A 20,224-nucleotide genomic window follows, 5' to 3' on the forward strand; every position below is an offset into this window, starting at 1 on the left:
CTCCGGTCCCTGCCGCGGCAGCTGTACAGGAGGCAGCCGAGCTGGGCCGGGCCGGGCGGCACCGGGGCCGGGCAGCGCCTCAGCCCTGGCAGCAGGGCCGGGAAGGCCGCAGCTGCTGGGACAGGTGGGGCTGGGCAGCTGGAGCCGGGCAGGCACCACCAGGCTGCAGCTGCTCCAGCCCAACGCCACCTCCCTGGAAAACAAACTGGGCTCTTCCCTGCTGGCAGTGAGGGAGCCCTGGCCCTAGCTGTCCTCTCACCCCTGCTGGGGCTCAGCAGAGATGGAGGCAGCAATTGCTCCAGAGAGAAGTGGAGAGCAGCGCCCAGGTGTGCCGGGGGGAAACTACACGGTCCTTGCAAGTGCCCCAGCATGGTCCTGGAAGAAAGCGAGAAGGAAGGAAAGCCTGTGTTTCCCTCAATGCATGACAGGACAGGAGAAGCAGGGAAAGGAAGCCGAAGTGCCTCTTTAATGTCTGCATTATAAGAAATCCTCAGACTTGAGACCTCCATTTGAAATGTGTATACAGAGTATGTCTATGTCTAAGCCTTTTCCTCCTTTCTTCCCATTTTCCCTTGTCTTTAGAGGAGGAGAGAAGTACTGGTACAGCAAGATGGAAATCTGCTTCCTTTCAACCCTGAAGTCCTTGAATGACAGGTTAAACTATGCTACCTCCTTTAACCTAGCAGTTTTGCAAGACCACTTTATTCCCTTAAACTTCCTAAGGAAACACTAACTTCTTTTAAAGATACTTCATGAGAGAAAAGGCATTTCTTTAAGGACTCTCTTGATTTCAGATTTGTCTCAAACTCATTCCCACTCGTGGGATGAAGCCTGGAGACATCAGTTCCATGAGTGGGAAAATGCACAGGTTTTCAAAGTATCAGCTTAATTTTATTTTCTGTCTCATAATCAACAATCTAGTTCACTAATTCTAGTTCAAAAGAACAGTTGTTTGGAGATGTAAGAGAAATAATTTTCTTCGATAAAAGTAAATGAGGATCAGTTCCAAAGACTTCAATGAAGCCACCAATGTAATCAAAAGGAGAGTCTGATTCACATCAAAGTTGTGATATATCTGTGGATTGAAAGGTTTTTTTAAATATAGGCTTTAATCAGAATACATTAATAAAATTAATTTTGTTCTTCTGTTAATGAGCACACTGGTCTTCAGTGCATATTGGCCTGAATGTAGAACAAAATTTTGTTTTAGTTTAATCTCTCTTGACAAATGAAGTTCAGGGAGGAGAAGAAAAATCCAACCTGACCTACACTTGCACAGGGTACTTTTATACCACACAGGCACCTGCATGAGACGCACCACACAGAGCTGAGAGCACAGCAGTCACAGCCCTCACTGCATGGCCAGGGCACACCTCCAGCCCCAATGGGGTACAAGGGATCCAGCCCCTCTGGCCCCCCTGCCAAATCCATTCCTAGCCTGAGACAGGGAAGGCAGGATTAGCAGAAAAGGCAAGGAAACAGCCTCCACAGTCTGCTGCATAAGAGTGGCACTGCTTCAGCTCAGCAGCAAGTGGAGTCTGTGCCCAGACAGTGACAAGAGAAGCAGGGACAGCAGGGAAGATACAGGGAAGGAGGATGAGCCACCTCAGGGAGGGAGAGTGCACAGAATCAGGATGGGGGTGTGGGGCTAGGTAGGCTCAGGGAGTGCTGCATAGGCATTGGGAATATCTAAGGACATGAGGATAGGGGTGAGCTGGTAACACTGGGGTGGGTGGGAAGGAACTGAAGGTGCAACAAGCTGGGAAGTTACAGGATATGAGGCCATGCAGAAGGGTGAATCTGATGTGATGTCAATAGCAGCCTTTGTTATGAAACAGCATATTAAGCTTAACAAATTAACATCTGACAAATTCTCACTCCTTTTCTCAATGCAAAGATCACACCTCAGGCTGGAGACCATCCTATATTCAGGCCAATATAAGATCACTGTTGTTTTCTCCAAAATTTCAGGTAACCTAGCTGCTGTACCAGTCAGAACATTCACAGGGATGAACAATTTGGGTTTTGCTCCTCTATGATCAAAACTAATTAAGCTGACTTTGAACTGTGTGTCTAAGTGTCCTTAAAAATGCATCACTAGAACAAATATAGTGTGGATCCAATCTTTCATAATGACAGAGTTCTATCAAAGAACACGTATGCACTATTATCTCAGTATCACTTCTCAATGGGTGAGGCAATTAAGAATGTCAGTATTGATCTCTGAGTAGCAAATAACCACTTTTTTTTCCTTTTTTTGGATGTGGATATATAGACTGAGCAATGGAGATAAAACTTTAAAAAAACACTGATCCTCAAATATTAAATTTTCCAAAGACCAGCTGAAAGAATTTTATGAGTACTACTGCCTGCTTGTGTCTCAACATATTATCACTTAAAATCCACATTCTTACTGGTGCTTTCACAACTGCAGGATGAATGATTATATGCAGTATCAAATATAACAAACACATTACACAAAAGCTCATATATAATACTATTTTTAAAGAAGCATATACTTAAAGAGGATTAAAGCAGCCTTTGCTCAATGCACACCTGATGTTTGCCCACTAAAGTCCTCAGATTTTGGTCTTAACCAGTTCCGCTGACTCTTCTTGGAGGAAACCAGAATCCAGTACTTCCCATTTTTACTGGTCTGAAAAACAAAAGGAACAATGGACTAGACTCCAGCGAAATCAGCGCATTCATAAAGGCTCTGATGCGGCAAGACCAGGGATTGGAAAGAATCACAAAGGAAAAGTTAAAAGGGACAGATCCAACCCATGCACAGAACATTATATACTGTTAATTATAAACTGTAGGAATCATTCTTGCATTATCAGTAACAATTATGCACTTCAATTTGCAGTATACTTACATAATTTCAACTAACGCTATGCTGGACAATGACACATAAAGAGATAAAATTAGACAAAAGCAAAGGAGTTTTCATGTAGTTAAAAAAAGTAAAAATCCACAGACCACAAATAATTTAGATGTAACAGCAAAACATGTGAAATGCTGGGCCCAGACTTGAGTTTCTTACTCAGAAAGGACTGAATAAGAGAAGATTCTGGATTAGGCCCAAATTTACTAGAACCTAATGCCTTCATTCTGCTTAATTATACAGGAAATAGCAGCTTAAAAGGTGACCTGCAAAGGAAAATAAAATTAATTTTAAAAAAATAATAAAACCTTTTAATGATGAACATGCTACAGGTAAATCTTAAAGGAGGACAAGTCTAGGTACGCCTGAGCAAACCAAGAGGGCCTTTTTGGAATTTCCCTTGTATCTCCCTTTCCCCTGCCATCATCCTTTTGTAAATTTGCAGCAGGTATTCCTTGTCTTGCTAGGCGGCCTCCTGGATGACACAGCTATACACAGAAAACATGTTCACTGCCTCATTGTAATGGGGAGGTTAATCCTGTCCAGTTCTTCCAGATGTGTAAGGGCAGAGCCCTATACATACCCCACAGCAGGCTGAAGCTGTTTGGCAGAAGCCCTGTAGTAATGTAATGTTTCTTCCCCCCACACAAAACATTTTCCCTTCTGGCTTTCCATTCATTCCAGAAATCATTCCTCCTTTTGATACCGAGTTCAGCTCTACACAGCCCCAGCATCCTGTGTTGGTGGGTGTGAATGTGAGCAAACAAGTGTCCCTAAACACCTACTGATGTCAGAAGTGCTTCAGAACAACCGACTGAAGCTCTCTGATGGCTGAGGAACATTTATGTGGGGCTTTGTACATACAGGCAGGAGGCAGAAACAGCTCCAGTACTCAAATACAAAGCTCTGTTTTCAACTAATGAGCACAACTCTCACCTCCACTTTTTGGGGTTCCCAAATCATCTTGTTTAAGGGAGAAAATGATGATGACTCCTTACCTCCTCTCCCAGCAAGACCCTTATAACTCCATTCCCCTGCAATGCCCATATCAACATCTTCCACCATCACAAAGGAAAAGTTTCATTCCCCAGATATTTCTACTGAGGTACTACTATTGTCAAGTGTTTCTACTAATGTACTACTATTGTTAGGTAGACAATATTAAAGACAGACACATAGATGTAATGGACTAAGTCCTCATGGACTTAGCTCCTTCACTATTCACATTTACAGACTATTTCCTGTTTGGAAAAAAGACTCCAACAAATCCTGTTAAAATATTATCAAGTCCTCTCAGTGGCATTTAACATTTTCTCTTAAATGTTTATAGTCCTCAATGCTCACCACACATCTAAAGTCACTCTAGCAAAAAGCAGATGACCTCAGGGACAGGCCACTAGAGACATGGAAGGACTATGGAATCAGGGGAAAATGAAGCAGCTGGAACAAGTAAATAAACAAGATAAACACATGATGTAGCTAAAATGCTGAGGAGAATGAAGGAGGACAGTGAGGTACTCTCATTCATTCATTCATTCATTACCTTACAAATTCAGCAAAATCACAATGCAGTGGATCCAGGTGAGGGCAATGCTACACCGACAATTAGTGGGATCTCAATTTCTACAGGGCCTTTATTATGTAAAGAGCTCAACAATGTACACACAAAAAGGGCTACGTTTGCATGAATAATGAAAACATTTACTCCATTTGACAGGATTAAGTGAAAAGGTAAAATAATTCCTATTTTACAACAATAAGCATGCTATTGGATAAAAGACTTTTCCTTATGCACAGAAGACAAAAGTTGCCCATGACAATGCTGATTTCTAGACCACCTTTCTCAGAAGCTTTTGGTGTTAAAAAATGTCTGAGGCATAATACTGGACAAAGATGTACCACTCTCCTTGTAACTGCTTATAGTCATAGCGTTACTAAGCTTTTCACCCAGATGAGGTAGGAAGAATTTTTAATGAATAACAAAGTTCAAAGTATTCTCCACATGAAGCAGAGATGCATCACACTACAAAATGCATTGTCACATGCATGTGCCCAAAGCACATGGGTATAACACTTGGGTATAACAAAACACAACTTCTCTAATTTGTCAGAATTCTTAGAATTCTTACAATTTACAGATCTTCCATAATTTGTGAAGCACTAATTTTGCTAAGTCTCCAAACATCCTGATAATTGCAGGTTAGATAATATTTCAATTTCAACTAAAAAAAAGTGTCCCAAAACCCTTAGGTGGAAGATAAATAATATAAAATATAAAATAATATATTCCTTTTTATTATTAAAAAGAGTAGCACTTTTTCCCCCAAATTCACAGTTCCTATTCAAAAATCTGATAGTTACACTTGAAAATATTTTACAACATTTGGAATCTCAACTGAAAGGATAATGAAGACAATACAGAAATATAACTAATAATCCTGCTCCTAACTTGCGTTTCATACTTGAGAGGGTTCAAGCACAGTAAAGGAAAACAACAGTTTCATGGTTATTTTCTTTCAAAATAAAAGCAATAATGAGAACACAGTACTGAGAACACAGTATTTGTCATTTCACCTTTTATACAAAACAGCAAATCTAGCTTCAATTCCTGAAATCAATCAGTTTTAAACCAAAGGAATGGTCCTAGAAATATTAGAATCATATTAATGGTAGAACTCAGTAAGGAGTTAACAGCATTAGAGTCATCGTGGGCTTCAAATATTTCTTTAAGGAAACAAAATGGAAAGCGGTTACTTACCCTACGGAACTGTGATTCTTTAAGCAGTGCTGTCCGCACAGATCCCAGGTGAGCACGTACTCACACGGACAGGACCAAGTCCTCTGAAGTCAGTAATGTCCATCCAGGCTGTGCCTGTGAACCACCTCAGCTCTGCACAAGGCCAAGGAGTCCCCAGCAGTGCCACCACTGCCCCACCTAGCACGGCCAGCAGCAGGGGCAGCTCCCAGCTCTGCCCTTCGCTCACACCGTGGCACAAACCCAATGGCCTGCACCACTGCTGCCAACGCGCTGCTCTGGCAACCTCCCTCTGCCCTGCTGCTCCCACACCACTGCTGCCACCTCAGGGGTTTGGGTGCTGATGTGACTTGAGCTGGCAAGGTTTGCTGTGGTTGATGAAGGGGAGCAGGGGCATGGGAGAGCAATACATGGGCAAGAGTTGATGTCCTAGCTGCAGTTGTGGTGTGAGGTTTGGAAAGCTGAAACACTGACCGGCATCCTAGTTGAGGAAGAAAAGAGGATGAACAAACGCAACCCAAAGCAAGGAGTTGCTGCTGCTCAGGGTGGTAATGGAGCAAACTAATCTCACGATGCCCCAGTCCAACCTCTCTCAGGTTTGCCAACAGTAAAGACCCATTCAGAGTAAAGGACAATAGATAACTTCTGGTGCCTCTATTGCCCATGTACCATAAGAGCCACCATTACTGTAGCATAAGTAATGATTTTTCCTCTTTTCTGTACCAGGTGACTAATAGTTTAAAAAGCACTGACAGGCAGTCACCTGACTAAAAAGTACTGACAAATGAAATCTGCTCTGTTGGAGCAATCAGGGACAGCTGGGGGAGCTGAGTTGGTGATATCATCAGCAAGAGACAGCTGATCTCATCACTGTGGCTCAGAAGAGCCAAAATGATTATCAGACAGCACCTCCATTTGTAGAGAGGCAGTCACTGGAACAGGTTTCCCAGAGAAGCTGTGGATGCCCCATCCTTGGAAGTGTTCAAGGGGACAGGCTGGATGGAGCTTTGAGCAGCTTGGTCTAATGGAAGATGTCCCTGCCCATGGCATGAGGGCTGGTACTAGATGATCTTTAAAGTCCCTTCCAACCCAAACTGTTCTATGACTCCAACTACAAACCCCATCCCCTTTCAGCTGGAGCTCTTAAAATGGCACAAATGTTGCCAGAGCTCCTGAAGATGAAAGAATGTAGCCCTACATTAAGGTGACAAAAAGAAGGAGCACCATGTAGGCATCTCTGGCTTTCCCTGTGCTGTGAGCTTACACACAAGCCTCTCACTAGGCAGTTCCATTTTGTGGGGAAGCAGATTCAATCCTCCTGCTGATTTAGCTGCTGGAAGGGGCTGAGGGTAGAAGTGGCAGAGTGCCTGCACTGCTCCAGGACAGCATGCTGGGACCTGCTGCCCTGCAAGGCTCAGACACCCTTCCTGGATCAACAAGGACCAACGTGCCTACTGCACACTTGAACAGGCCTCAGAGAGAGCAGGAGGTCTGACTGGCTCCATAGAAAAACACTTGATTTTTTGCAGCAGACACTTCAACTCAGAGTAGCTGCAGGCAGCAGAAGATCCAACTTCCCACCTATGACTTTCAGAGAGAGAATTAGAGAGAATTCTCCCTCTTAGAATTAACTTTCTACAAGGGAGGATCTCAGATGGAGAAGCTGATCCCACCAACGGAAACGGTCAAGCAGGTAAGAAAAATCCATGCAAAGATGTTGAAGTATTGATGCTTCAACCTTTTTAGGGTGCCTTTCTCCAGTTGAATTAAAATCAAGTCTTCTGACTGATTCAGGGGTCTACCTCCCTGCTTGTGCTTGGCAGGCCATTTGATCTGCATTTATTTGAACAGCATGTCACTTCTAAAAAGAGACAGCTGAGGGAGCCTTCTACCTTTGCTCATACTTAGAAAGAGAATCCTGGCTTTGGCAGGAAGATGCTGATCCTCTCCCATCTGGTCTTGGCTGAATAGGGGTAGAGAGGGAAAGGGGCAATGAAGGTCTCTCTGTGCTCCTACATCTGGAAACTCAAGGTGAGGCACTGATGCTGGAGGGCAGAAAGGAAGAATGGGCATTGCTTGGGTGAGACAACAGAAAGTGAGCTTGACCATGAAGTCTGAGTAGGCCAGGAGAGGCTCACACCTGGACTTTCACAAAGTGAAATTTAATTTTCTGTCTGCTTTTTTGTGTAATTTGGAAAAGATCTGAACAGCAAGCAACATGTGCAGACACCTGGCAAAATTGTCCAAAAATAAGGCACTGCCAAATGGCAGGAGGGACAGATCTTGGCCCCCAGAGCCCTGTATCTGGCACTGTGGCCTTTTGGATGGCAAGCAGTGAGGGGGGAGAGCTGGCAGGTACCCTACCTGAGAGCAGCTGGGAATCACCACGCTTTTACAGCTCCTCTTCTCTCATAAGCTGACAGACAATGTGAAAAACAAAGGGGTCCAACAGTGAGGCCCCGGTGGGACAAGATGGCATTGAGAGGTGGGTGATGCCACCTGGCCATCTGCATTTTCTGACAACTGCAAAGAACCATTCAAAGATGCAGGCACTGGCCCTGTGGTACAGCGGTGCTTCTCGTAAAGGCAGCACGCACACACATGCAAACTCATCACAAAAGAACAGATAGTTTTGCTGTGTGGGTTTTTAAAAAATACATAAAAGGCTTTATTTATTTTATCTTGAACTTCAGGACCTGCTTATAGCACACAGCTCAATTCAGGGAAATCCTGCTCCAAGGATTCAAGCTCTAGCCTACAGTGCAGAGGGGTGGCTGAGGGAGCACGGTAGGACAGCAATGAGAGCATGCACAGGCTGCAGAAGGACACAACCAAATCCCCAAATCCAGGCATGCAGCAGGAGAACTGCCTGCAAAAGCTGCTACAGGAAAATGGGATGATGTGGGCAAAACAGTGAAAATATCTCTCCAGCGATCTTAGATATAAACATAAGAATGACTTAGAGATAATAACACATAAGAGTTCCCCCCTGAGGGAAACAGCCTAACATCTAGAACACAATGAAACAACATAACCACTGAAACTAAAACCAGGCAACCATTGTAGTCTACTGTTAGTGACAGCACATTACTAATATCTACTGTGTGCAGAATGATGATTATGCTGCAAAGAATATAATACAGAAGACAGAAAAATGCAAGATTCATCAATACTAGATTTTATTTAAGGCTTTGCTGTTTTGGTTTTTTTTTTAACACCCACAAAACAGAGAAACCTACAGAAAGTGCAGGCAGTAGAGCAAGAAAAAAAATCTCAACCCCTTCAAACCAGTCTGAAATCTGGGTAGCAATGGAAACAAATGCACTAAAATTATTGAATGTATTTCTTCTCTTGTGGGTAGCAAACACAGGGATTTCAGTAGTAAACATCTGTTAAATATACATATCTTTTACTAATTAATAAAGCAAGCACTTGGAGGAAAAAACCCACTAGATTCCTGTGGGACAGTAACCATCATAGAAAAATAGGTATTTATATAGATATGACTATTAAGTTTAATGTTTCTTTTCATTGTCATAATTCTATGCAATTCTGAGAGCTATACTACAGTCATGAAATTTGGACAAGTAGCTTTTTAATTTTAGAAAGCAACTCATTCTTATAATATGCTACACTAGAAAAAGGATTACATAACTTTTTTCAGAATATAGAAGAAAAAATTCTATCATGCTTGTCCTTTTTTTTCCCCTTAAGTTTCTGGAAAAGTAGAACATGAACTTACTAATGTTTATTTTAGCATGACCTAATAGTCTGTAATTTAAAGAAAAAAAAAATCACAATGGCATCCAGCATCGCTTTGTGGGCTTTCCATGTTTCAGATTACTTAGGTCCACTTTAAATCTTGAGAGCTCAGTTTTGGTTACTAAATGTTCCAAAGGATTCCTGGTTATATACTAAATTAAAGGAAACAAGAGCTGCCTAGAGCTAACCCATCTGATGATTGTGGTTTTATGGACTTTTTAAGAATCTCCACGGTACTGCATAGATGTTTTTCTAAAAACTTCGGAGAGACTGTGATACAAATAACGCTGTTAGTGTGATTACTGTTAGAATTTTTAAAACCTGTGGAAGTGTTTTTGTGTGTTTTGGAATCACACCATCACCACCACCACCACCACCACCCCTCTTCCTCATGAATAATCTGGACCCATTTTTGAAGTAATGATGCTTTTGTGAAAACAAGCTTTGGTTACTGTTTAATCTCCACACTATTTTTATAATAAAATGCAAAGGAAATCCTGTGGATGCACATGCAAGCATGAACACACAACCTAAAGGTGCATGAGATTATACACTAATATGGTCAGGAACCAATTTGATATTTTTAAGGAAAAGTATTTTCCTTTGCCACAAGACATCTCCAAATGAGTGTGGGTGTGAGGGCAAGATTAGTGCTACATCTAGGCCAGTGTTCTATCTTCAGTAATAGCCAAAAGTACAGGACAGGTCACAGATGTGTGATATTTCTCTGGTTCTCTTCAGACCCCCCACTCCTTTGATGTCAGGGACTTTCTGAACCATACGTGGTTTGTGTTTAGCAACTTTGAGCACATCACCCTTCCAAGCAATAGTCCACGATTCTCCTGGAAACCACATAATTTTTTACAATATCCACAACACGTTTAACAAGTCATCCCATAGATCTCTCCACCACTGATTTCATGGAGAACCTCTAATTTTTGAAGGCACTGAATGTGCCTTCCCTCCTAACTGAGCATGCTTTTGTTTTGAAAGGCAGTGGTCAGTATTCATCTTCCTTGCTCTGCACATATCCACAACATTGCCCTCAACTAATTACTTCCCCAGACCAAAGTTCCAACTTACAGAAATGTTCTTTAATGGAAGCCACGTATGTAGCTCATCATTCTTACTGATCTTCTCTAAGCTTCTTCTAGTTCTAATACACCTTTGAAGGCTCCAGAAATACACACAACTTGGAAGCAACTCGAACATTCACTCTTGTAATGACATTCTCAAAATTTATTCTGTACTTTTTTACTCTAATACTTGGACTGTGTTTGGGTCACCAATGAGTTCATGATCTCACATGATCACCAATCACAATTCCCAAATCTTACTCCTCAATGGTAATACTCAGCACAAACTCTTAATCCAATATATAAAAAAAGGGATTGTTCTGCCCAGTTATCCTTCTTAGTTATCGTCATAATTTATCTACACTGAATCTTATCACCCATTTTGTTGCATAGTCCTCAGCACTTAAATGTCCTTCCACTGTTCTCCACAGCTAGCTCTGTTCTTCACGGCAAAGTTGCTCACCCAACTGCTCATCTCCTTAGTGATCCCATTCATGAACATGCTCCACAGATCTCTGTGGAAATTAACTGGGACCCCCCTTTAACTGAGAATTGGCCCTCTACCTTTTGACTGTACCTCTTAGACTGTAATTTACTTATGCAAAGACCTCCCCCTTACATCATCTTAGTTTCCTTAAAAAGTCTTTTTTATAAACTTCACTTTGATTTTTGAACCAGAACATCTTTACTTCTTGCTGATCCTCCCAAAAACTCCAATTGCCCAAGACAGGACTTCCTCACAAATACTTCTTTGACTCTTCTCAAATTATCATTCCTATGCAGCTGGCCACCAATGCTATGCTTTATTATAGCATCTACCAACCAAATGAAGATTTCAGATTTGCCTGGTACAGGCCTGCCTGGCCCAGACTACCCCTGAAACCATGATTTTCCATACTTGCATTTCAGAAGATTTTTCTGAACCTGAATACTCAAACATGTACCATTTGGACAATGTAATTAGGTAGCAGAGCACAAATAGATTGGATATCTGTTAAGTTTTGCTTTTTGAGACAGTTACCTAACAAATCATAACTAAAGATGTTTTTAACAGTTTCAGCTATCATCCAAGTAAGAGGGTTACTGTTGCTCTAGTCCTACTAGTTAACACAAGCTCAAATAAGAGGGACAAGTTAGGGGTTGAAAAAAATCTCAACCTCATAGAAGCTGCAAGGACAGTGCTAGGACAAGGCTTTCCGCAGGAGCTGATTTCTCTCATGATGCTACATTAGATGGTTGAGAAGATCAATTCTGGAACAAAACCACAACTCATGCAGGACAGATATAAAGTGACTGAGAGACAGGGTAGTCTCCCCACTACATAACACCACATCCTGGGTATAGGTGGCGACCATGCAGTAGTGCAGAGCCTGTAGCAAAAGCCCAGTCCTGCCCAGAGTCACACTGTGAAAACAACATTGCCTGAGGGCAAAACCTGTGACAGGGTTTAGCACTGTTTTTTTGTAACCTTGGATTTCTTTTAACCACATTATTTATTGGAGCTATTCCAACTGAAATGCTGATGATCATGGTTCCTCTCTTTCCCCTACCTCTTATCCCTGCCTCAAGAAAGGCAACAAGAAAGAATGACCTATTTCCAAGCAGTCACTTCTAATACAACCTACGGTCAAGGAACTGGTGCTCTATCTGAAAAGAAAATACTTCACAGATTATTGTAGCTTTACAGTAAATAGGAAGTGCTCATCCAGCCATGACTGCTTTTGCTACTACTGCTACAGCTGTGATGCTGGATGATGCTATCAATGACCTTATGAGCTAAAACACAAAATCCTTAGGGAAGGTTAGCTGAAAATGCAGAATACTTAAGGTAATGCCAAAATCCCTTTTCAAAGCTGCAACCAGTGAGCCTTTCTGAAACTGCACAGCACAGACACCAAATGTATTTCTGACTCTGTTCATGTACCAGCTTTGTGCAATGCTGTTAGTACACACCTAAATAGCTTACTCTGACTGAGTGACTACTCAGAGCCCCCACAAGCCCTGTTGCTACCAGAGCATCCTTGTGAACAAGGTAAGTACATAGCTCTGCATTTGTTCCCATTTCCCATTTGGCATGTTGAGCATTCTGCTCCAGAGCACTGTGATGCTATGCAATGCAATTTGGGATGCACAACTCAATGCATAAGAATTCTGAGATTTGAAGCCAGATTAGTGAACAACTAAAAGCAGTCATGCATAATTTAGAGCTACACAACTGAACACTGCAGTGGGAGATAAGGCAGGCAGTTAGTATCCAGAAGAGCCACCCAGATTACAATATTTGGATTCAGGTGACCAGAAGCAACAACTGGATCAGGTTCAGCCAGCAAAGCCAAAATCTGCTAGAAGTCCACATAGATTTTGTCCTGGAGCTCCACCAACAGAAAACCATTTTGGGAGCTCCTGTCAGCCTGATGAAATGTCCTAATGATGTGGTCACCAAACAACTTTACCATTAAATCATAAGATAATCATCAGATTATTGGCAGGACAAGCAAGCCAGGAAGGCTGACAGTAGCACAAGATTTCTCCATGTCATGTCAAGGGACAGGGATAGGGGTCCCTGCTGTCACAGAAACAGGTTGTGAAATGCATACATGTTCCCCTCCTCTGTCCCAGCTCCACCTCCAAACACACTGGCCTAAGACTTGCTCAGTCTTGCTGGACACAGTTTACCACAGTAAGCATTCACCAACACTCGCTGATCTATGATGAAAGACCCGGATTTCCTGAAATGTAAATTTTATTCTCCACAGTCTAAGACACCAGGCCACTTACAAACTCTCTTTTTTTAAAAACAATTTAGTAGACTCTGCTTCCCTGATTTCAAGCCTATATTAAGTGATGTGAGAAAAACACATGCAAGACTTTGCCTCGAACAGCTGCAAACTGCTAGTAGGGCAGGCTTCCAGAAAGGTGGAAGGAAGATGGTGACAAAAAAGATGGAATAAAAATAGTCTTGTGACTGTATGGTATGCATCAATGTTTCATGCATGTTATGGGAAAAAATTCTGGAGGGCAGATGGAAACATGAAATAGAGATGCTTTTGTGAATCCCAGAGAATGTCTTCCTCAAAAGTGCTCTCCAACAAGACGCTTGGGCTCCTTTCACGCTGTGGGAAAGGAGTTCTAGGCTAGCAAAAAAATTTGCAATTAAAAAGGTATGTTTAGTTTAATTTTATTTTTAAAAAGTTATGAAGAGATGAATTTTACAATAGTTATGTGTTCAATTCATTTTTCAAACAGGTGTCTAGAGAGATGATTTATTTACTGATTTAGCTGATGGTGAATTTTTTTCAGTGAAAAATAATAACCTTAAAAACGAAGCAAGTCTTGCACAGAGTGCTTCTCTAGATGGTATACATAAAATCAGAGTAGTCAGGAAACATTTCAGCTCAACTGACATAGAGGTCTCAATCTGAAATACCTTCTATGTTTTGCAGGGTGTTGAAGATAAAATGCTTGACCAGCATTTTGTTAGAACTGTTTAGGTTTAGCACCTTTGCACTGCCTGTTTCTTGTCCCCTTCCAGAAATGCATAATCCATCACAATCTTCTGGGGCTTCTCCAGGAAACCCTCCTTTCACCATTCTGCCTTTGCTGAGCTGACAATTTCAAGGTTCAGATCCACCTTTTGTTTATCTTCTGAAATCTGATGGCTATCTTTTAGCTATTAATTCCCTCTTCCTATGGGCTGCAGCTTTTTTATGTGCTAAGAGAAATCAGAAAAAATAAAGATCTTACTAGTCACCCCACTCAACAGCAAGCCTATTTTAGTACTGCTAACTAGCTTCCTCCTTCATGACAACATTTAGATTCTTTTCTTCCAGTTTCTCTTTTCACCGTGTGCCCTTCAAAACTGCAAGATGCTTTCCAAATTACTTCCACATACTACATGCTGTTGTAGGTTTTTCTGAGACATACGTAATGGGGTAAGTTGGTTGCTATTGTTTCAAAACTTGAAATAGTCAGACACTGTTGGATAGGGAATTTGAGTATAAAGGGTTCTGCTTTTGGTTGTTTGTTGGTTTTTAAAGAAAAAACTAGTATGCATTACATATTTAACTGCATACATGGGAAACTCACTGTCCTTATGCTGAAGGACAGCACTCCCTAACAAATTCTCCTGGGAGACCTAAGGACCTCATTTATAAAGACAACAGGCAAATTGTGATAACTGCAAGGTTACCTATCAACAAGTTTCATCCACGAGTGTTACTGTTAGTGTCATTTCCTTAGAGGGGCAAAAAAACCAGACCCCAAAACAAAAACCCAAGGCCTCCTTTACCGGCACTTTTTGTGTCAAACCCCCCTCTTGCACACTATTTTCACTCCTTTTATGGCTCCTGAAGATTACTGTAAAATACACTGTGAAGAAATTTCTGTGGCAGCTTTTAGATCTACACAAGCTCATTTTACCACACAGAAAATACAGAATAGCCACAAAGTTCAAAATTCTTTGTGTACTTCACCTTGAGTGAAGACTGAGCACAGAAATGAAATTCTGCAACAGCACAGCTTTGTATTTGAGACTGCTCTAGGATGAATAAACACTCTGAGCATGACTAAGGTCTAGAGCAGGGGGGCAGCATAACCAAAGCTGGGGAAGGCTGTGATTAGCGAGGAGGAAATGACAGATTAAATCAGTAGAGAAAGGAGGCAGAAAAGTGTGAATCATGTCTGGGACTTGGCACAGCAAAGACATACATCATTAAAGCTTTGAAGTAAAACTGATGAGAAGATGACATTTCACTGAGGGGAACAAGAGTGAAGAAAAAAGCATGCAAAAGTATCAAAAGTGTGATTGAGAGCTCTTGCAATTGTGGAGTCAGGTACTGGACAAACTACAAAACATGAGTCAGCAGCACAGATGTGACAGTCACTGACTGGGAGGAAGGCAAACCAGCACTTGCTAAGCCGAAGGATGTCACACAGGCAGGGGTGCAGGCAGCAGCAGGAGGAAGCAGTCCCATACAACACCATCCATTCTCTATGTCAGTGCACACCCCCTGAGCACATGACTCCCTCCAGCCTTCAAACTATCTCCCCTTGCACCCAACCCGAGAAGCAGAGCTCCAGGGAGCATGGAGGTGAGCCATGCCTTGGCTTCAGCTCAGCTGGCACAGGCAGCTCCTTGCTGTGTCTCACTGGGCTGGGCTGCTTTCTGCCTTCCCCACAGCCTCAGGGCCCCCAAGGCAGGGAGCAGGCAGTGAGCTCCACAGTGACATCAACACCAAGAGCAGGGTCAGCACTCCTCTTCTGGAGATCTCCAGGCTTTCCAAACAGGGCAAGGTAGGTACTGGACAGAGTTGCAAAGATTTGGACAGTGAGGAGAACTGATCTGGGCAGCTAAGATAATTTGATGCTATTCCTCATGAAATGGGCCTTTTACATGGAAGGTACAGAGCACAGAGAACAAGGGGAAGGAGAAGACATGGGAGGTATCAGGGAGCCGATACAGGAAAGTTTCTGAGAAGTCCTTCTGTACAGCTGGACTGGTAAGAGGGCGAGGCTAGCTGAGCAAAGACCAAGGAGAGGGGTAGGGGACAGTAAAGGTTGATACTCTGGATGACAGAGTAAGAGAAATGAAAGGATGGAGGGACAGTAGTTGGAGTGCAGAAGTTTAGAGATGGTCAGTAAGCGACAGTGCATCTGTGTGGATGAGGAGCTCACAGAAAATAAATAAAACAGGAGTCTGACATAAGTTTGAGAATGGCTAAGTTAAATTGCAAGGGAAAGGCTGCTACCTGAGTGATGGAGCGATGCTCCAGAAAAAGTAGTTTAAACCCTCCTGTGAAGTTATTTTGCAATTGGGCATGCAATACTTACCGGATCAGTTTCCTCCTCCAGCCTCCACAGGATCCTGTAGCTGTTTCTTGGGTATTGTTCACAGCTGAGGAGACACAGTGCTTTGCAGCAGACCCAGGCCAGGAGGACACTATGGTATAGGTGAGGCTACTGACTTTTTTTTTTTTTTGCTGGTTTGTTGTGTTTTTTTTTTAAAATTCATTTACCTCAGGCCTCTGTTGTGGCACTGTGTACCATTAGAGAAAAGAAATATTCACTTCTGGATTTGGTGGCGATGTCACTTGCAAAACCACAGCCCTGAGCATGTATGAGGGCACTGATCAAGAATCCTGCTGAGTTTCTTTGTCTTCTGTTATATCCTTTATGGTCTCTTGTGCTGGTTCATTCCTGAGGCCAGGTCCAGGTGTGTTTTCTCTCCTTCATTTATGAGTGTACCTGTACCTGCCCATCCCGTTACGATTCATATCCAGGCTCAGCCATATATGAATTGGAGGCCACCAGAGCCTTAGCAGACCCTTCAAAACTAATAGATTATTATAACCAACTTTCTTACAACCTCCACCACAAAAACAGCACCCTTGCCTACCTGCCAACATGTATGGAACATCTACCTCTACTCAAAATGATCCTGGAGTAAAGCACAACATGTGTAGTGAGCCAAGTGGGAAGAAATAAGAACTCCAGCGCATTATAAACAATCCAAAGAAACCCTGAGTGGAACCCAGCTCACCACAACAAGTATTTACTACAGTAAATACTCCTTTGTGATGCAACATTGAGAATTCAGCTCAGCACGGACACATGATGCTGTAAGAGGAACTGCACTGTATTCAAGGTAACATTCTACTGGGGACTAAGCCATAGTGAATTGGATTTGTTAATTATTTCTCAGTAATCATCAGCCTGGAAATTCTTTCTCACTTCATCCATTTTAAGGTTCACAAAGGGACAATCCTACCTATTGACTGCTTGAGTGAATTCTATGTTTCCGTACTTACAAAAGGAAAATAGAAGTAAAGAACGGAAATGCAGTGAATTTTACATGCAGTTTCTGTTTGTTAGAGAAAAATATTTTTCAGTATATAAGAAGAATTTAATAATGTAAAAAAACCCCAAAAAAACAACAACAAAACCCCCACAATGAACCCATTCCTCATCCTCTACCTTTAAGAGATTACTCTAAGAGATAACACAAATGGATTTGTAATTACTGTATTCAAGTATCTTCTATAAGCCACTAAGACACCAAAGGAATGGGTCAGGTGGATATGCACATTTCAGATCTGCTAAGTGCTGGTCCCATCTCTCTCACATAAGCAGCTAAGGCATATCAGCTTACACATTTTGATCAACTTCCAGTCCTTGCTTAAAGAAAGAAACAAAACTACTTAACCAAATCCAGCCTACCTCTCTGTCAAGTCTTCCCTCCTTTCCCAACAAGACCCATCCATTCCTTGTTTCTAAAGTGCAGCCCCAACCACCGTGCTCTTTCAGAGCCTCCACTGCCCATGAGCAGCTGCAGAGCCACACTCCTCCTTCCAAGGCTTCCCTGCTCTCGTGGCAAAACCCAAGGAATCACTTCAGCTCCTTGCTGCCAAAGCGGGTAGGTCACTGTGCATCGCAAACTGAGTCTTGGAGATTTCTATCAGATGCACAGGCTGTTCTTTGTTTACAAAGGATTGGATATTAAGAAGACATCACTACAAAAAGGAGGAGTATTTATTTACAGATATCATTAGCAATTTACAAGAAAATGAAACAAATAGGTCACACAGGAACAGCTGAAGCACTGAGCAGCTAACTGGATGTTTCAGCTATCGAAAATTCAGTATTGCATCAAATGTTGTAAGAGAGCGACAGATCACAAATGCCAAGTTAGTCATTTTCAGTAACAGTTCTCATGGAATTTTTTCCTTCTAAATAATCAAAACAATTGGTCATTGGCCCTTATAAGGAAAAGTGCCATACCAAACAGAATTTCATAAAATACAGCTGTTTTAACTTCACAGTTCCCTTTAGCATATCTGCAGCACCTGAATTTTGAGGCTGCATTTTTATGCTTGTGTCTTTGTTGTTTTGGTTTTCTCTTTTATTTTTTTTTTTTAACAAGATAAAACTATTAAAATTATTGGCAGTGGAATAACTTGTTCAGATTCAGAGTAACAGGTTTCATCTGTTCTTAGGATAGAGACTCAATAAAGCCACAGCATAGCAAATTTTAAATAAACAGCCACAACTTGTTTTTTAACAGCAATGTATTAGCCTGTGAGATTAATTGCCAGAAGGTAGCTTACAGTCAGACAGAAAAGATTTGCATAGATAACTGCATCATCCAAAATTATAATATCATTTCAAGAGGGCTTCAGGAAAAAATAATAGCAACCCTCTTTCTCTAGGACAAAACACAAATCAGCATAGAGTTAAATAAGAGAGGATCATCTCCTCTGTATCTTACAGTTATACCACCCCCTGAGGCATTTGATAGCACCTAATACCAAGACAAAATACAGGACTAAACAGAACAGTAGTCAGAGTTCCTGTGTTGTACAGATCTAGAGAGGATAAGACCTTTGTGGACTCCAAAGAGCAGCCTCCCATCTCCCCAGAGCATCTTTTAAAACATGCAGTTGAGCTTGCCTCGAGTATAGCAAAGTGTATGTTTTAAAACCTCGGGCACTGGGATAGCCGCCAAGTCACAACAAATATGTATACATAATCTAATCTACTTAAATTCTGAGTGGAAACTCAGTGCCCTCCAGGTATATCACTCAAGGCTACGAACAGCATGCTTGTCAGACAGGATGAAGTTTCCCTGTGTAAGTAATAACCGAGTGCTTCTGGCGTCTAACCACGCCTCCCAGCTTCGTCCAAACCCCAAGATCAGGGAGAGAGGAGTCATCAGCATGAAGGTGAGGAGGTTTGGAAACAGGGGCAAAATGAGATTAAGGAAGAGGAAACCAAGACAAATTACAGTGGAGTAGGAACAACAAGGCTCTCTTAATAAAACAGTTATAAGAAAGCTCTCTTTTTGCTTCACCTGTAGCAGATGAAAAGTTGGTTAAAAAAAAACCCAAAACAAGGATCCCGTGAAGAGAAGGCAGCCTAAAAAGTGAAGCAAAGCCAAGCAGAGGCAAAGCAGCAGAGTTAATGAACTGCAAGGCAATGCTGCAGACAGGATTTTTCACATCACTGGTATGGTCACCTTATCTTAGGGAAAAGTGTCTAGAAATAAAGCCAGTGAAATCCTTTGGAGCCTGTAAAGGCTTCTACTGCTAAAAATAAAGATAACAAAACAAAAATCAAAACAGTTTAGGATACAGATAAATGTAAACACACAGGGGCATCTGTTGACAGCAAAAAGCAGTAGCTGTTGTCTTCTGAAATGATGGAATACAACTATTTTTCTTTAAAAGCAGGTGACTATTGAGTATGAAATTTCATACTGCACTTGTTTCTGTGACCTATGAACCCTCTGTTAAGAAAAGCTAAACAACTGGATACATTTTAATAAGAGATCTTTGCATTTGGACTCTAGAATAAAGATTTCACTGGCAGCCTTACTTCCTGCCACTAACCAATCTCTTAAAATATAGTATCTACTAATTCTTTAAAACACTTGGTTTAATAGCACATGATAATAACAGCTTTATCTGAAGCAGATCTAGTGTGTTCTACGCTACTTATTTTAGCAGTTTTTTTTTCCCTTTACTTCTAACAGATAATGTTACAATTACAAATTTCAAACTGCAAATGCCCTACTTACTGAAATCTGAGTACCAGAGGGAGGAAAGAGAGATCTGGAGACTCATGCTCATTCCATCAGTGTTTGTAACTGCCCGCATGAGCAGTCTTCAAGGAAAAAAGCAATACCTGTGAACACGAAGCAGGGATTCATGACCAGCTAACACTGGGTAGTACAGTCTGACAGTGGGGCAG

The 20,224-nt window shown here is 41.8% G+C and overlaps 1 protein-coding gene across 1 annotated transcript in view; it reads right to left on the minus strand.

Annotated features, from left to right (window-relative positions):
• PLAG1 (PLAG1 zinc finger) overlaps window positions 1–20,224 on the minus strand; it is a 48,034-nt gene that overhangs the window by 4,087 nt on the left and 23,723 nt on the right. Inside the window, exon 2 of the mRNA XM_058817125.1 lies at window positions 2,557–2,656. The gene's annotated coding sequence lies outside the window, so the exon portion shown is untranslated. The remainder of the gene's footprint in view (window positions 1–2,556; window positions 2,657–20,224) is intronic.

This window comes from Ammospiza caudacuta, chromosome 1 (genome assembly GCF_027887145.1).
Source record: "Ammospiza caudacuta isolate bAmmCau1 chromosome 1, bAmmCau1.pri, whole genome shotgun sequence".
In the NCBI taxonomy this organism is placed as follows: Eukaryota; Metazoa; Chordata; class Aves; order Passeriformes; family Passerellidae; genus Ammospiza; species Ammospiza caudacuta.